Source organism: Equus quagga, chromosome 8, assembly GCF_021613505.1.
Source record: "Equus quagga isolate Etosha38 chromosome 8, UCLA_HA_Equagga_1.0, whole genome shotgun sequence".
NCBI classification, from domain to species: Eukaryota; Metazoa; Chordata; class Mammalia; order Perissodactyla; family Equidae; genus Equus; species Equus quagga.
Window position 1 is genome coordinate 61,692,722 of NC_060274.1, and position 18,201 is coordinate 61,710,922.

The window sequence follows — 18,201 nt, forward strand, 5'->3', positions numbered from 1 at the left end:
CTTTGAAAAAAGCAGATGCTCAGGACCACTACTGGACAATCATATATCTCTAGGGGTAGGGCCAAGCACCAGTAATTTTTAAAAGCTCCCTAAGTGGTTTTAATAGAGAGCCAGGGAAAGAACATCTGGAATAAAGTGAATGAACTCTTCCTCCTCCTCCTCACCTTCCTTTCCTTCACCTTCTCTTTCTTTCTCTTCCATTTGCAAACAATTGAGTCCTAAAACCATTATATGCACTGAGAAATGTGTAGGTGTCTGTGGTGGGAGATGGGGGAGTCCAGGTGGCCCAGAGCAGGCAGTCAGGGCCCAGGAAGAGGCCCTTCAGAGGGATGACCTGGGGTGGGGAGTCAGAACCCGGATAGTGTGAAGAGTATCCACCTGCAGGGGTGACCCAGTGTGAGGACTCAGCCTGAGGGAGGTGCGGAGGGCGTTCAGGTGGAAGCCTGGTGAGGGGTGTCACAGTGCAAGCAGAATGAGAAAGTGTCCCTCTGGGATAGAATCCTGAAATGAAGGGTGTTAGCAAAAATTGCACTGGACAAAGTTAAACAGGCAAGGAAGACTTTATACGAGACTATGGCAATGGAGGGAGAGAGACTGAACTCAGCGCTACTGAAGCAAAAGCTGGGAAGGTCTTTAAGCCCTGGGTGAGCTCGTGGGAAAGTACTGGAGTACTAGAGGGGAGGCTGGTGGAAGAGATGTGTGGAGCACATCGAGCTACTCCTGAGTTCACAAATGTTTTTCTCTGTGATTAGGCCATCTGGGTTTGCTAGTTGGCACCCTTCTAAGTTAGTCTTCCACCCTCCCACAGAGACTGGGAGAGAGGGGTGCTCTCTCCCTTGATGTTTGCACTTCAAAGACATGGTTCCCTGGAGCTTGAAAAAGACAATCTTGGGTTGCAAAACTGGCAACAGGCTGGGAGAAGATTTACGTACATTTTAAAGGGGCAGGCAGAGAAAGAACTTGCAATTATGAGTTTTCTAAAGTTAACGCTCTAAGAAGTGAGAGACCTTTAGTCAGGGGCTTATAGTTAGGCAGAAGCCTGTCCAAAGCTTAGTCAAGCTGAGGGGATCATTAAGGCCATATTGGTCCAGATTCATAGCTGAGTAAGGAGAGGAGAGCATCTGTGCCGGGCAGGGAACAGCAGCACTGAGATAGGACGTTGATTGGATAAAGGAATTGATTAAATAAGAAAAATATATAAAGAAATGAAAGCTGGATTTCTCACATTGGAGAAGTGAGTTACAAGTAGGAAAGAGAGTAACTTGTGCTGTGGAACTACAATTGGAGATATCTGTGTGAGCTCAAGGTGTTCAATATATTTAGATATAGAAATAAATATAGCTGGGAATGTATCGTCTGGGATTACTCATGAAAGGGGAGGAGAGACACCTCACTAGCACCCGGATCTTGGCTTCTAAATGCTGTTTTTCTCTGTAAAGGACCGGGAAACCTTGTCAAGACGGCTGAGTCTAGGGACAGGGAAAATATAAGCTTGGAACGTGTTTTGTGCCAGAAAGCAAAGAAGAGCTCAGAGAAAGATGAGGATTTGTCAAAAAATCTGAAAGACCAACTTGAATAGGCTCCTACTAGCCAAATCTAGGACAATTCGAGCATCAAAATAGATAGTTTTACAACAGATTTTAATTTACTGAATGAAATAGAAAACTAAGAGTCCACACAGATATAAACAAATAAATGAATAAATGAGAAGTTCAGTGAGAAATAGTACATTCAGCCCGTTTCTAATTACCTCCCCACAAAATACTTACTAATGAAAAGGTGGGGGAAAACTAACATTACTGTGGAGAAGCTTGGTCAGTTTGCTGTTTTTCAGTGATATTTTCAAATCAAAGTGAACATCATCAAAATGAGACAAATGAGAATCATGTGCCACCTGATATGATCCAATGAAAACAAAGCATCACTTCTGTGATATTCCTGCCAAGATGCATGGCTTAAGTCTAATAATCTTGAAACATCATACAAACCTAAATTGAGGAACATTCTACAAAATAACTGGCCTGTAATCTTAAAAAGTACCAATGTCATAAATGTCACAGAAGAATTGAGAAATTGTTCCAGACTGGAGACTGAATGCAAAATGTGATTCCAAATTGGGTCTTTTTGCTATAAAAGACATGATTGAAACAACTGGTGAAACCTGAATGAAGTATGAGGATTAGATAAAAGTAATCAATGTTAGCATCTAAGTTAACATCAGTGTTAACCTCCTTTGATAGTTGTGTTGTGGTTCTGTGTCCTTGTATCGTGATAAGAATTTCCTCATTTATTGAACTACACACTCAGATATTGGGGGACGATTAGACATCTTACTCAAATTGTTCATTTAAAATTTTTGTCTTTGCACTTCCTACTAATCTGTAAGTTTGTGATTAATGGGTTACAAGTTTGTGATTATTAAAAATAAAAAAGGAATCATACAATTAACACCTGTATAACAACACTCCCAACCCCCAATAAAAAAAAAAAGAAGTAATCTTCTGAAATCCATCCTCTTCTTTACTCTCAGGGACTTAACTCCAACAGTTTCTCCTCTTATATTTACACTTTCAATTTCCCACTCTAAATGTCATATTTTCCATCAGTATACAAACAAATAGGTTTAGAGTTCCTGGATTTTCTTTGGAGATTTTACCACTCATGTGTGGGGGACTGGAATTGGCTACCCCAAGATATATCTATTTGGCATGAGGATTTTTTTGGGGGCTGGTTACTTTTAATAAAAGCAACTCTTAGGAGCGAGTTTGCTTACCCTTTGTTAGGAGACATTTACATTGTAAAGGAAATCTCCATCTGTAAATGTGCCTCCCTCTGTACCAGGAAGAAGAAAGGGGATGACCTTATCTCTAGAAACTCTTAATCAATGCGAAAGGCAAGGACTTAAATCTGCATAATAATCTTATTCCTGTTTCTGGTAACCTCCTGTAACTGACTCCCCCCACTCCCAACATCCTCCTTTGTCTTTAGCTGGATATGGTATTTAAGGTGGCAGCTTCAGCCATTTTGGCTAGTTGCTCAGTTTGCCTGAGCCTCTCCCATGTATACATGTTATAAAGCTTTGTTTAATTTTCTCCTGTTATTCTGTCTCATGTGAATTTAATTCATTCTCCGGCCAGATGAACCCAGAGAGGGTAGAGGAAATGTCTTCCTCCCCAACACATGAATGTATCCATAAGCTATATATTGCTTAGTTCTGTCTGTTAGAACTGGGTTTTATGTATTCACACACTTAGCATTGTTTCTGAGATTCATTCATGTTGATGTAACTGTAGTTAATTTTTTTCATTGCTATGTAATGTTCCATTGTATGAATCTGACTTATCCATGCTTCTGTTGATGAGGATTTGGCATAATGCAGTTCTGAACATTCTTGTCCATGTCTTCTGATGTACATGAGCAAGAACTATTCTAGAAAATATTGCTTGGAGGGGAAGTGAGGGTTGTAGAGTATGCAAATGATCAACATTCCTAAATAATGCTAGGTGTTTCCCAACGTTGTACTAGTTTACACTCCTATCAGTAGTTCATTAAGAGTTCTCCTTACTCTACATCCTTGCCAACTCTTGGTATTAGGAGGCTTTCTAATTTTTGCCATGCAGGTGGGTGTGAAATTGTATCTGGTTGTGGTTTTAATTTCCTTTTCCCTCATTACTAATGAGGTTGAAAATCTTTTCATATGTTTAGGGATTTTTGTGCTTTCTCTTCTATGAAATTCTTGTTCATTTCTCTTGCACATTTTTCTATCAGATTGTGCGTGTTTTTCTTATTTGTTTTAGAATGTTTTAATATGCTCTGGATTCTAATCCTTTATCCACTGTATGTATTGCAAATTAATTCTAGTTTTCAGTTCCTTTTGCTTACTTTGTGGCAATAAACAGAAGTTCTTAATTTGAATGTGGTTAAATTTTTGTGTCTTTTCCTTGTTGTTTATGCTTTTAGTGTCTTATTTGGAATATCTTCTCTATTTTGAGGTCATAAGATATTCTTGCATATGGTTTTGTAAATTCTTTAGGCTTTGCCTTATACTGGGAGTTGATTTATGTGTAGGGTATGAGATAAGCGGTCCAATTTTATTTATTTCCACATGGCTGACAAATTTTCCCAGCACCATATCTTCAAAAATCTATCCTTTTCCTACTGATCTGAAAAATCACACAATATTTCAAGTATAGAAATATTCTTCGGACTATTTCTGGGTTCCATAGTTTGTTCCATTGTGTATTTGCTCTCCCTGCAAGAAAAGCACACTGACTTGATTGTGACAGTGTTATGTCTTTCTTTTTTTTTTAAAGATTGGTACCTGAGCTAACAACTGTTGCCAATCTTATTTTTTTTTCTGCTTTATCTCCCCAAACCCCCCTGTACATAGTTGTATATCCTAGTTGCAGGTCCTTCTAGTTGTGGGATGTGGGACACCGCCTCAACGTGGCCTGACGAGTGGTGCCATGTCCGTGCCCAGGATCCGAACCCTGGGCCTCTGCAGCAGAGTGCATGAACTTAACCACGCAGCCATGGAGCCAGCCCCACGTTGTAAGTCTGGATGTCAGGTAAGGGAAGTCCTCCCAGCTTTTTCTTTTTAAATTGTCTTGGCTATTCTTGGGCTTTTATTCTTTTGTATATAGAAGTATTAAACCAAATTAAAGAATTTTTTTCTCTGAAACTTAGTAAAATGAATAGAAGAGAAAATAAAAATCAGAAGAAAAAGCCTCCAGCCACATTCAAACAAAGAAAGTGGTACGAGCTTATGCCATACACTTAAAGTGTTAATCATGAAAAGAGACACAATAATCCAAGAATTGACATGTGACATCTACTTTCAAAATTCAAAATGAGGGAAAAGTGAGTAAGCAAAATCCTGGAAAATTTCAAATACTCGTAGCTGTGGAGAAACCACTCAAATGGCTCGGCAGGCAACCAAGAGGAAAGAAGAAAAAACTCTTGAGAATAGAAACCCTTTCCTATCATCTTAGTGTCTCCATCCTCACCCCAATCAGGGGAAAGTAGTAGACAGATGGTATAAAAATCAGATTTTCCTAAAGTGAAATATCTCCAGCAATGAAAGCCAGAAAATAGAAAATGAATAGATAAGATCCAAGGAAGGGATGACAGGCCAGAGAGCACGAGACATGGAGAGCTTCTGCTTAAGTATATTTTTTCACACTAGTTCAGATCAGTAATTATAACCTGCAGGTTCCAGCTCTTTTTCCCTCTCTATCTGTGAAGGGATTGGGAATGGTTGTTAAAGAGGCAAGTGGAAAAAAAATTAGGTCACCACTTTAAAGGTGACCTAATTCTCTGGAAAAAAGAAATGTATATATACTTGACACACAATAACTATGGAATCTAACTCAGGGTAGATGGGGGCTTGTGGCCTCTCTTGGAATCAATGTTTCTGGGCTTAACGTGATTGGGAGAATGATGCTAATGGTATGTCTTCCACATGGTGTTCATTACATAGCATGCTCCCTGCTGTGGGGCCAAATAAAATTAAATCACTTAAGTCTCCTCCTATTAAATTAAGTACCAGATGACTCAATGATTTAAATGTAGTAAGTAAATTCATTAATACACTCTCAAAAAATATGACGTTTTCAAAATATTAAAATGGGGAAGGAATAATGTAAACCCTAAAAGGCATACAGAGAAAAAACTAATAAATTTGAGTTGCATAAACATGTAAATGACTTTGCAAACTATAACATAAAATAAGCCAAAAGAGCACTTGGTCAACCAGGATAACTACCTGCAATACTTACAAAGAATTAATTTTCTTTTTTAAAAAAATTATTTTATTTTATTTTTTATTGCGGTAACATTGGTTTATAACATTAGATAAATTTCAGGTGTGCATTATTATATTTTGATTTCTGTGTAGATTACATCATGTTCTCCACCCAAAGACTAATTGCAATCCATCACCACACTCATGTGCCTAATCACCCCTTTCATCCTCCTCCCTCCCCGCTTTCCCTCTAGTACCACCAATCCAATCTCTGTCTCTATATGATTGTTGTTGTTCTATCTTCTTCTTATGAGTGAGATCATGTGGTATTTGACTTTCTCCCTCTGACTTATTTCGCTTAGCATAATGCCCTCAAGGTCTATCCATGTTAACAAATGGCCGTTTCTAATGGCTGAGTAATATTTCATTGTGTATATATACTACATCTTCTTTATCCATTCGTCCCTTGATGGGCACTTAGGTTGCGTCCAAGTTTTGGCTATTGTGAATAATGCTGCAATGAACATAGGGGTGCATGCATCTTTACTCATTCGTGTTTTCATGTTCTCTGTGTTTTCGTGTTCTTTGGATAAATACCCAGCACTGGGATAGCTGGATCATATGGTAGTTCTCTTGTTAATTTTTTGAGGAATCTCCATACTATTTTCTATAGTGGCTGCATGAGTTTGCACTCCTCCCAGCAGTGTATGAGAGCTCCCTTCTCTCCACATCCTCTCCAACACTTATTAATTCCTGTCTTGTTAATTATAGCCATTCTGAAGGGAAGTGATATCTCACTGTAGTTTTGATTTGCATTTCCCTGATAGTTAATGATGTTGAACATCCTTTCATATGTCTGTTGGCCATCTGTATATCTTCTTTGGAGAAACGTCTGTTCAGATCTTTTGTCCACTTTTTAAGTGGATTGTTAGTCTTTCTGTTGTTGAGATGCGTAAGTTCTTTATGTATTTTGGCTATTCACCTCTTATCAGATATATAGTTTGCAAATATCTTCTCCCAATTGTTAGATCTTTTCATTTTGTTGATGGTTTCCTTTGCTGTGCAGAAGCTTTTTAGTCTGATGTAGTCCCATGTGCTTATTTTTTCTATTGTTTCCCTTGCCGGGTCAGACATGGTACTTGAAAATGTGTTGCTAAGAGCAATGTCAAAGAGCGTAGAGCCTATACTTTCTTCTAGAAGTTTCATGACTTCAGGTCTTACCTACAAGTCTGTAATCGATTTTGAGTTGATTTTTGTGCATGGTGTAAGATAATGGTCTACTTTCCTACTTTTGCATGTGGATGTCCAGTTTTCCCAAAACCATTTATTGAAAGGACTTTCCTTTTTCCATTGTATGTTCTTGGCTTCCTTGTCAAAAATTAGCTGTCCATAGATGTGTGGGTTTATTTCTGGGCTCTTGCTTCTGTTCCATTGAGCTCTGTGTCTGTTTTTGTGCCAGTACTATGCTGTTTTAGTTCTTATAGCTTTGTAGTATATTTTGAAATCAGAGAGTGTGATACCTCCAGCTTTGTTCTTGTTTCTCAAGGTTCCTTGGGCCATTCAGGGTCTTTTCCTGTTCCACATAGATTTTATGATTCTTTTTTCTGTTTCTGTGAAAAATGTTGTTGGAACTTTGATAAGGATTGCATTGAATCTGTAGATTGCTTTAGGGAGTATGGACATTTAACTATGTTAATTCTCCCAGTCCAAGAGCACGGAATATCTTTTCACTTCTTTGTGTCTTCTTCAATTTCTTTCAACAATGTTTTATAGTTTTCAGTGTAGAGATCTTTCACCTCTTGGTTAAGTTTATTCTTAGATATTTTATTCTTTTTGTTGCAATTGTAAATAAGATTGTATTCTTAATTTCTCTTTCTGCTACTTCATTGTTAGTGTATAGAAATGCAACTGATTTTTGTATGTTGATTTTGTATCTTGCAACTTTGCCATATTCATTTATTATTCTAAAAGTTTTTTGGTGGATTCTGTAGGGTTTTCTGTATATAAAATCATGTCATCTGCAAATAGTGAGTTTCACTTCTTCTTTTCCAATTTGGATCCCTTTTATTTCTTTTTCTTGTCTGATAGCTCTGGCTAGGACTTCCAATACTATGTTAAATAAGAGTGGTGAACGTGGGGTGTCTTTGTCTGGTTCCTGTTCTTAGAGGGATAGCTTTCAGTTTTTCTCCATTGAGAATGATATTAGCTGTGGGTTTGTCATATATGGTCTTTATTATGTTGAGGTACTTTCCTGCAATACGCACTTTATTCAGAGTTTTTGTCATAGATGGATGCTGTGTCTTGTCAAATGCTTTCTCTGCATCTATTGAGATGATCATGTGATTTTTATTCTTCATTTTGTTGATGTGGTGTACCACGTTGATTGATTTGCAAATGCTGAACAATCCCTACATCTGGGGAATAAATCCCACTTGATCATGGTGTATGATCTTTTTAATGTATTGTTGTATTCGATTTGCTAGTATTTTCTTGAGGATTTTTGCATCGATGTTCATCAGTGATATTGGCCTGTAATTTTCTTTTTTTGTGTTGTCCTTATCTGGTTTTGGTATCAGGGTAATGTTGGCTTCGCAGAGTGAGTTAGGAAGCTTCTCTTCCTCTTCTATTTTTTGGAAGAGTTTGAGAAGGATAGGTATTAAGTCTCCTTTGAATGTTTGCTGGAATTCCCCAGGGAAGCCGTCTGGTCCTGGACTCTTATTTTTTGGGAGGTTTTCGGTTACTGTTTTGATCTCTTACTGGTGATTGGTCTGTTCAAATTTTCTATTTCTTATTGATTCAGTTTTGGAAGGTTTATGATTCTACGAATTTATCTATTGCATCTAGATTATCCAATTTGTTGGCATATAGCTTTTCATAGTATTCTCTTATAATCCTTTGTATTTCAGAGGAGTCTGTTGTAATTTCTCCACTTTGTTTTCTGATTTTATTTATTTGAGCCTTCTCTCTTTTTTTCTTGGTGAGTCTAGTTCAAGGTTTGTCAATTTTGTTTATCTTTTCAAAGAACCAGCTCTTGGTTTCATTGATTTTTTCTATTGCTTTTTTAGTCTTATTTCATTTATTTCTGCTCGGGTTTTTATTACTTCTTTCTTTCTACTAATTTTAGGCTTTGTTCTTCTTTTTTCAGTTTCTTTAGGTGCGCTGTTAGATTGTTTATTTGAGATTTTTCTTGTTTGTTGAGGTAGGCCTGTATTGCTATAAACTTCCTCTTAGAACTGTTCTTGCTGTATCCCCTAAATTTTGTCATGTTGTATATTCATTTTCATTTGTCTCCAGGTATTTTTTGATTTCTCCTTTGATTTCTTCATTGACCCAATCGTTGTTCAGTAGCATTTTGTTTAATCTCCACATTTTTGTGGTTTTTCCGATTTTCTTCCTGTAGTTGATTTCTAGGTTCATACCTTTGTAGTCAGAAAAGATGCTTGGTATTATTTCAGTCTTCTTACATTTGCAGAGACTTGTTTTGTGGCCTAATATGTGATCAATCCTGGAGAATGTTCCATGGGCATTTGAAAAAAAAATGTGTATTCTGTAGTTTTTGGTTGGAATGTTCTGTATGTATCTATTAAGTTCATCTGGGCTGGTGTGTTATTTAAGGCCAATGTTTCCTTATTGATCTTCTGTTTGGATGATCTATCCATTGGTGTAAGTGGATTGTTAAAATCCCCTACTATTATTGTGTTAATGTCTATTTCTCTTTTTATTATGTCTGCTAATAATTGCTTTATATATTTAGGTGTTCCTGTATTGGGTGCATAGATATTTACAAGTGTTATATTTTCTTGTTGGATTGTTCCCTTTATTACCACATAGTGCCCTTCTTTGTCTCTTGTTAGAGTTTTTATTTTAAACTTTGTTTTGGCTGATGTAAATATTGCTACTGCAGCTTTCTTTTCATTGCCATTTGCATGGAGTATCTTCTTGTATCCCTTCACTTGCGGTTTGTGAGTGTCTTTAAGTCTGAAGTGTGTCTCTTGTCTGCAGTATATATATATGGGTCTTGTTTGTTTATCCACTCATCCACTCTACGCCTTTTGATTGGAGCATTTAGTCCATTGACATTTAAAGTGGCTATTGATAAGTATGTACTTTTTGCCATTTTGTTACTTTTTTTCTGTGTGTTTTAGTAATTCTTCTCTGTTACTTTCTTCTTCTCTTGCTGTCTTCCCTTGTGGTTTGATGGCTTTCTTCAGTATTATGTTTGGGTCCCTTTCTCTTGATTTTTTGTGTATTAATTATAGGTTTCTGGCTTGTGATTACCATGAGGTTCATATATAATAACCTATGTATAAGCAGTCTGTATTGACGCTCCCTTAATTTGACCTCTTTCTAAAAGCTCTACTCTTTTACTCCCCTCCTCCCAGATTTTGCGTTTTTTGGATCATATCTAACCTCTTTTTGTATGTGTGTGTATCCATTCCCTCTTATTATTGAAATAGGTAATTTTAGTACTTTTGTCTTTTGACCCTTATATTATCTTCTTAGGTGGTTGATGCTACCTTTACTGTATTTTTGCCTTTGCCAGTGATTTTATTGTCTTTTTTTGTGTGATAATTTTCTTATTCCTATTTGTGGTCTTCCTTTTCCCACTTAAATAAGTCTCTTTAGCATTTCTTGTAAAACTGGTTTCTTGGTGATAAACTCCTTTAATTTTTGGTTGTTTGGGAAACTCTTTATCTCTCCTTCCATCTGAATGATAACATTGCTGGATAGAGTATTCTTGGCTATAGGTTTTTTTCCTTTCAGCAATTTAAATATATCATGCCTCTCCCTTCTAGCCTGTCTGTAAGGTTTTTGCTGAGAAGTCAGCTGATAGCCTTATGGGGTTTCCTTTGTATGTAACTTGTTGCCTTTCTCTTGTGGCTTTTAGGATTCTCTCTTTATCCTTAAACATTGACATTTTAATTATAATGTGTCTTGGTGTGGACCTCTTTGGGTTTAGCTTGTTTGGTGCTCTCTGTGATTCCTGTGCCTGGATGTCTGTTTCTTTCCTTAGGTTAGGAAAGTTTTCAGCTATTATTTCTTCAAATAGATTCTCTGCCCCTTTGTCTTTCGCTTCTCCTTCTGGGACTCTTCTAATACGAATGTTATCATGCTTGATATTGTCCCAGAGGTCCCTTAGACTGTTCTCTATCTTTTCAGTTCCTTTTTCTTTTAGCTGTAAAGAACTAATTTACTTAACCTATAAAGACTCTGTACAAATCAGTAAGGAAAAACAAAGCAGCTCAATTTAAAATAAATAGATAAATAAATGAGCAAAGATATGAAAAGAATTTTCAAGAAAAAAATCAATAAACACAAGAATATTCTCAACCTCACTCATAGTCAAATGCTTTATAACAAAACAATATACAATAATATTTTCTCATATCTTGTTGCCAAAAAGAAAAAGTTTAATAATACCTGGTATTGGGGATGGTATGGAGAAGCAAGATAATTCATACACTGTAGGTAGAAATGTAAATGAGAATAATCTTGAGAGAAATTCAGCAGTATCTCTGACAACTATAAATGCTCAAAACCAAAGCAAAGCTTGAAGAAAAAAAAATCATAGGAGAATATAAATGTAGGCAAAGATTTCTTAAATGGGACCTAAAAGTGCTAACACTAAAGAAAAAATTGATAAATTAGATTACATATATTAAGATCAAGCAACTGGAACGCTCATACACTGATTGTGGGAGTATAAATGCATACATCCACCTTGGAAAACTGTTTGGATTTATCTACAAATGCTGAACATTCTAGGTATATCCAAGAAAGATGAATGCATGTCTTCACCAAAAGACATGTCCAAGAAAGTTCATAGCAGCTTTATTCATGCTATGTCCATCAAGAGTAGAAGGGAGAAATAGTGGTAGAATTATATGATGAAATACTATATTGTGATGAGAATGAACGAACCATTGTCACCTGAAGCAATATAATGTTGAGTGAAAGGAGCCATACAGGAAAGAATACAAATGGTATTATGCACTATTTGCACAAACGTCAAAAGCAGATAAAATTAATCTATGGTGGGAGAATTCATGATAGTTGTTGCCCTTGAGAAATGAGTAGGGACTTGGAGGGAGGCACAAGGATATATTCTGGGATGTTGACAGTGTTCTGTTTATTAATCTAGCTGCTGGCAACATAGCTGTGGTCACTTAGTGAAAGTTCGTCAAGCTGTACACTTTTGATATGTGCATTTTTTGTATATATCGTATACTTGTATAAAAAGTTTACTTAAAATACTCAATTTATACTAGAAAATGTCCAATTATTTCCCTGCTAAGACTTTATTTTATGAAAAATTTCTAAAACACATCAAAGTATTTATACAAAGATATTTCCTGAAGCACTTTGGTAATCCTAAAGAAAAGCCAGCAACAACCTTACTGACCACAAACAGGAATTGGTAGCATATTCGTACAACTGAAATATAGCCATTAAAAATAATTTTAGTACACCCCTATTGAAATGGAATCATTTCCAGAATCCAAGATTTATAATTCAGTGGTAGAACAGGTGATATTATATAATCCAATTTCTGTAAAAATATTTAAAAGTGTATAAAAGTATATAAACATAGACTCTTTGTACACACATGTATACATAAGCAGGAATATGCATAAAAACCTTTTTGAAAATTAGCAGAAAATGGACGTGGTTACCTCTGAGGAAAGAGACTGGGGCTTAGGGGTAAGAAGAGATTTGCTTAAAACTGTATTTCTTTCTGTTCTGTCTGATTTTTTCCCATGTCTATATATTACTTTTTTACATTTTATTTATTTGTGAAAAATTTGGACTTGTTAGAATATATGATATAGATGTAGATGTGTGAAGGAGAGAGAGAAGTCTCAAATCATTCCTAAATTTTTAAATTTGAGAAACAGGTTGAATGGTGGTCCAACAAATCAGGGAAGGGAATACAGGGAGAGGCATATTGGGGCATCAAGATGATGAGCTAAGTTTTGAGACTGTTTTAAGGCTGTATCAATTGTCCAATCTGTTGCTAAAGCCAGCATCCTTTCATTTATCCATTAAGTTGAATAGTTAACACAATTCTAGGGAGATAATTTAAACTGCTTCTTTTATATGTAGTGTTTCCTAGTGAAAAATCTATCCTTTAGCTTATCTTTTCACAGCAGAAGTACCAGGGAAATAAACTGAGGGACTTTTTGCCCACCACGCTTTTGAGAGAAAGTATAGAATTTAATATCAAAGATAGTGTATATTAATGCTGTTGTATCAGGTGGAACATTAGTTTCACTCATTTCCTCAAACTGTGACCCAAAGTAGCAGTGGTTTAATAAGGATTGAAGTTTATTTTTCTTTTATGTAAAAGTCCAAGTATTTGGACTAAGGCTGGTATGGAAACTCCACAGCCATCAGGTTCCAAGCTTCTTCCATCTCATTACTCTGCCATCTTCAACACATGACTTCCATCTTGTGACTCAAGATGGCTGCTCTAGCTGCTGCTATAATGTCTTTGTTACAGCCATGGTCAGTGGGATAGGGAAATGGTAGGTGCTTATGTATTTTGAAAGCATAAAACAGAAGTACAGGGGCTAGCCTGTTGCCAAGTGGTTAGGTTCACATGCTCTACTTCTGTGGCCAGGGGTTTGCTGGTTCAGATCCTGGGCACAGACCTACTCACTGCTCATCAAGCCATGCTGCGGCAGCATCTCACATAGAAGAACTAAAATTATCTACAGCTAGGATGTATAACTACATACTGGGGATTTGGAGAGGAAAAAAAAGAGGAAGGTTGGCAACAGATGTTAGCTCAGGGCCAATCTTCCTCACCAAAAAGCATACTTAAAAAAATAAATAAATAAAACAGAAGTCCAAAAACAGAGTCATACCTAGCAGTGCAGCTAAATATTCTATTGCTATATATCAAGGGAGAATAGATATTGAGAGATAATTAGCCATGTCTTCCACAGACGTCTATTCACAATTCTATGACTCCTAAAAAGCATATATTCCCTTAAGTGAAATTGGAATCTGTGAAAACTAACTTCTGTATGCTTCAAAATTTTCAGGTCCAATATGCTTTTCTGGCATGATAAAAAATGGGAAGAGAAAAGACGAACACGTGACACAGAAGAAGTTGAGATTTGTACAATGAAAACTTTGAAAATCTGGGAAGATGTAGGGGAATAAATGTGCTGATGTTTCTGTGAAGAGACGCATTTTGACAGAGTGCTTTTATGTTTGACATTATCATTGGCCAAACTCAGACCCAATAATACAGTAAACTGAGAACCAATAGCTAGGGTCAGGTCTGAGTACAGACTGAGCAGGAAAATTAGAGCCTGAGAATACATACCCCAAAAGTACAAGAATCTCTCAAATTTACCATGAGAGACAAGGGTGACATGTGAGAGTAGATCTTAAGGGCATTGCATGGTGGTGTGAAAACAGCAGAATGTAAGCCTGAATGGGGAAATCTATTGCCAAAGGGCACTCTTTCCTGCTCTGGGTTTAACATCCTGGCAAATAGTCTTATAGCAAATATATGTTTTATAGTAATATAATATAAGAAATAATATAAGTAATAATATAAGTATAGTATAATAGTGTGGGGCACTAGAATTGACCACCCCAAGATATGTCTCTTTGGCATGAGGATTATTTTGGGCTGGTTACTTTTAAAAACTGCAGACAGGAAAGAAACTTTGAAAAGTAGAATTGACTTACCCTTTGTTAAGAGACATGTACAATGTAAAGGAAATCTCCATCTGTAAAGGTGTCTCCCTCTCTGTACCAGGAAGAATGGGAGATGACCTTATCTCTAGAAACTCTTATCAATGCAGAAGGCAGGGACTTAAATCTGCATAATAACCTGACCCTTGTTTACTGTACTTGTCTGGTGATCTCCCGTAACTGACTCTCCCCACCCCCAACATCTTCCTTTGTCTTTAGCTGAAGATGATATTTAAGGTGGTGGCTTCAGTCATTTTGGGAGTTGCTCAGTTTGCCTGAGCCTCTCCCATGTATACATGTTATAAAGCTTTGTTTAATTTTCTCCTGTTATTCTGTCTCATGTGAATTTAATTTGTCCTCCATCCAGAAGCACCCAGAGCAGGTAGAGGAAATGTCTTCCTCCCCTACAATAGTAATAATAACAATAATAATAATAGGCATAACATAAGTAATAATATAAGTAATAAGTAATAATATAAGTAATAAATGTCTTGTAGTAAAAGAGGTAGAAATGCTGGAATTACCTTGGAAGAATATTTAAAAAGAGATCACAAGGCTCAGGGAGGAGAGCAATTTAGAATAAATTTATTATATGATTCCAGAGAACCCATTATTTGCTTCTGTTCCTTGGCAACTCACCAGAGGACACTCTTGTTTAAGGCAATATGGAATGCATTGCTAAAGGCAGCACCAGTATCTTTTTATTTGTTTGTTTGTTTGTTTTTGAGGGAGATTAGCCTTGAGTTAACATCCATCACCAATCCTCCTCTTTTTGCTCAGGAAGACTGGCCCTGAGCTAATATCCATGCCCATATTCCTCCACTTTATATGTGGGATGCCTACCACAGCATGGCTTGCTAAGCAGTGTGTAGGTCCTCAGCACCTGGGATCCTGACCAGCGAACTTAAGTGCCATGCCACCAGGCAGGCCCCAGCACCAGCATCTTTGAGAAGCTCAGTGATGGCTATCTGCTGAGGGCCAGTGTTAACAGAGTGGGAGAAACAGCCATAGAACTGGGTTCAATAAGGATAATGGCATTCTGGACTGGCAGTGTCCAAGGGAGAGAACTTATGTACAGAAGCAAGGTGAAAAAAATAACAATAATGAGCAGCAAGACCAGAATGGCAACCAGGACAGGGGCCTGTGGTTTGTCCAAGAGGTCACAGCATGTTCCTAGGAATAAGATGCATGGGCAGCCAAGAGGTATAAGAATGACAAGTATACCAAACTTGCATAATCCAAAAGGCCAAGAGTCGGAGAGAAGTTGTCAGTCACCACATTGGAAAATTTTGTTCTGAAAGCCAGTTTTGAGATCTATGCCAATTTATAGACCCAGAGCCCATTGGTTGAAGTGAACTTTCTCTTGATGAAGGCTCCTGCAATGCCACAGCAAGTAAATATGATAAATATTTCCCCAATCCCTCCCCACAGGGACCTGTACTCATTTACCCAAGTGTGCAATGAGGAAAGGGGATTACCTAGACCTTTTGAGAGTTGTTGGATATAAGTTCTGAGCTGATAACAAGGATCCAAAATGCCATTGTGGGCCTCTGGTTAGAGTAGAGGCTCATGGAGGAAGAAGATTAATAGAGTCCTGGCACAAGTCCTTCTCACGGGTTGGTCCAATGCATTTGCCAACTCACCCTGGTCATGCCTCTAGTCCCAGAGTACATGATTGTGATAAATATTCTTATCAGCTGGCAAAACTCTCACAGTGGTTTCATGACCTGTGGAACAAGAGCCATTATAGTAGAAAAGGCCAGGTGGAGGCTCCTAAAATTGCCCATACATTCTCGTGACAAGACAATGAGTCAGAAACAATACTTTGTCCTGAGAATTGCAGAGATTAGCACTCCCACAAAAAACTTAAAGAGTGAGTAGTATCCTCATAATGTCTCCATTCAAATCACCTGTGTGTCCCCTGCAACAGTAGATGAATCAAGCATATGGTGGTGGACTACCATTCCCAACCATAGCTGCTCTGCTGGGTTTGGTATCTTTACTGCAACTGGTGAACACAACCTCTGGGACTTGATATGCAGCTGTTGATCTGGTTAATGTATTGCTTTCAATCTGTATCAGTAACGACAAGAACAGTTTGTTTTTACACTAAAAGGAGAGTGGTACATATCCATGTGTTGCTCCAGGGCTACAGTAAATCTCTTAATACAGTTTTAATATAGTCTGCAAGGACCTAGATCATGTTGATATTCCACAGAATGTCATACTTGTCCACTACGTTGGTAACATCATGCTAATTAGACTTAGTGTACAAGAAATGGCGAGTACTCTGGATTCCTTAGGAAGAGAACACACGCCAGAGGGTAGAAGATGTATCACACAAATTCAGGAGTCTGTTACATCAGTGAAGTTTTTAGGGGTCTTACGGTCTATGGAGTCTAGAGGAAGAAGGACCTCTGCAGAAGATCCAAACTGTGGTCCCAGCTCCTCTGCTATTCAAGCCATGTGGCCTGGCAGATTTCATGAGGTTAGAGGTATCCACTGTGGATAAAAATGCTTCATGGAATCACTAGAAAGGCCTAATATGAGAGACACATTGCAGATTCTCCAAGATTCTGGAGTAACGGCAGGACTTTTGTAGCAGAGAACTTACTTGAGGGTGCTAGAAGAGACTGAGTGCCTGACCATGGGATACAAGTGATTATGTGCCTAGAGTTTCACAGCACAAGCTATGTATTATCAGATCCAATGAGTCATGAGGTCAAGCTGGTGCAACTGCACTCTGTTAAATGACAGAATGGCATATTTAGATCACATCTGAGCAGGTCCAGAGCTCACAAGTAGGAACAGAGACAGGTATATCACTATCAGAAATAGGAATGCCAGATCATCTATCTCAGTTGTGTTGTTGCCTCTCCCTCAAATTGTCCTCATGACCTCATGGGGATTCCTCATGACTAACTGAGAGAAAAGGTAGAAAATAAGACTTGGTTCACAGATGAGTCAGCTCAATATATTGGCACTAATAAAAATGGACTATTGCCACACTATAGCCTTGTAGTAGTAATAGTAACCCTGACAAAAAAAAATTGTAAAGGAAAATCCATCCATTAGGCAGAGCTATAAGCAGTGCAGTTGGTCATTCATTCATATGGAGGGTAAAATGAAGTGAAGTATGTATATACATGGACCCTCGCCAGTGGCAAACGGCTTAGAGGGCTGTTCAGGGGCCTGGAAAGAGAAAATTGGAATCTTGGAAACAAGGAAGTTTGAGGAAGAGGCCTATAGATGGATCTTTGTGAGTGATCACAAACCCTGTGGATTCTTTGCCTTATGTTATGCCTACCAGAGAACATTTACTGAAGAGAAGGCACCAAACCACCAATCTGTCTTACCAGCTGGGGCAAGTCATCCTATAGATGTCAGCACCTCTGTTCTTAGCCACCTCAGTGCTTGCACAATAGGCCCTTGAATGGAGTGGCTACAATGACAGGTTTGGAGGCTATTCATGTACCCAGTAGCATGACTTCCTCTCATGAAGCTGGATCTAGCTACTGTCCCTGCCTACTGAACCACCTGCCAACAACATAGATTCATGTTGAGCCCTCAATATGACACCATCCTTGGAGGATACCAGCCAGGCACTTAATGATAGGTTGATTGTCCTTCCACCCTTCACTAATTTATCCTTACTGGAATTGGTACCCACTCTGCATACATGTTTGTCTTCCTGCCTAGAGTGCTCTGGAGTGCACTTAAAGTACCATCCGAGTGATTACAGATGT

General features: G+C 37.8%; 1 long non-coding RNA gene across 1 annotated transcript; it reads left to right on the forward strand.

The window, feature by feature from the left end:
- The first annotated feature begins 4,434 nt into the window (after positions 1-4,434).
- LOC124243525 (uncharacterized) lies at positions 4,435-13,933 on the forward strand. Its single transcript, XR_006889700.1, has 2 exons — positions 4,435-4,568; positions 13,792-13,933. It is a non-coding gene; the product is annotated as an uncharacterized LOC124243525 (long non-coding RNA).
- Positions 13,934-18,201: the final 4,268 nt, after the last annotated feature.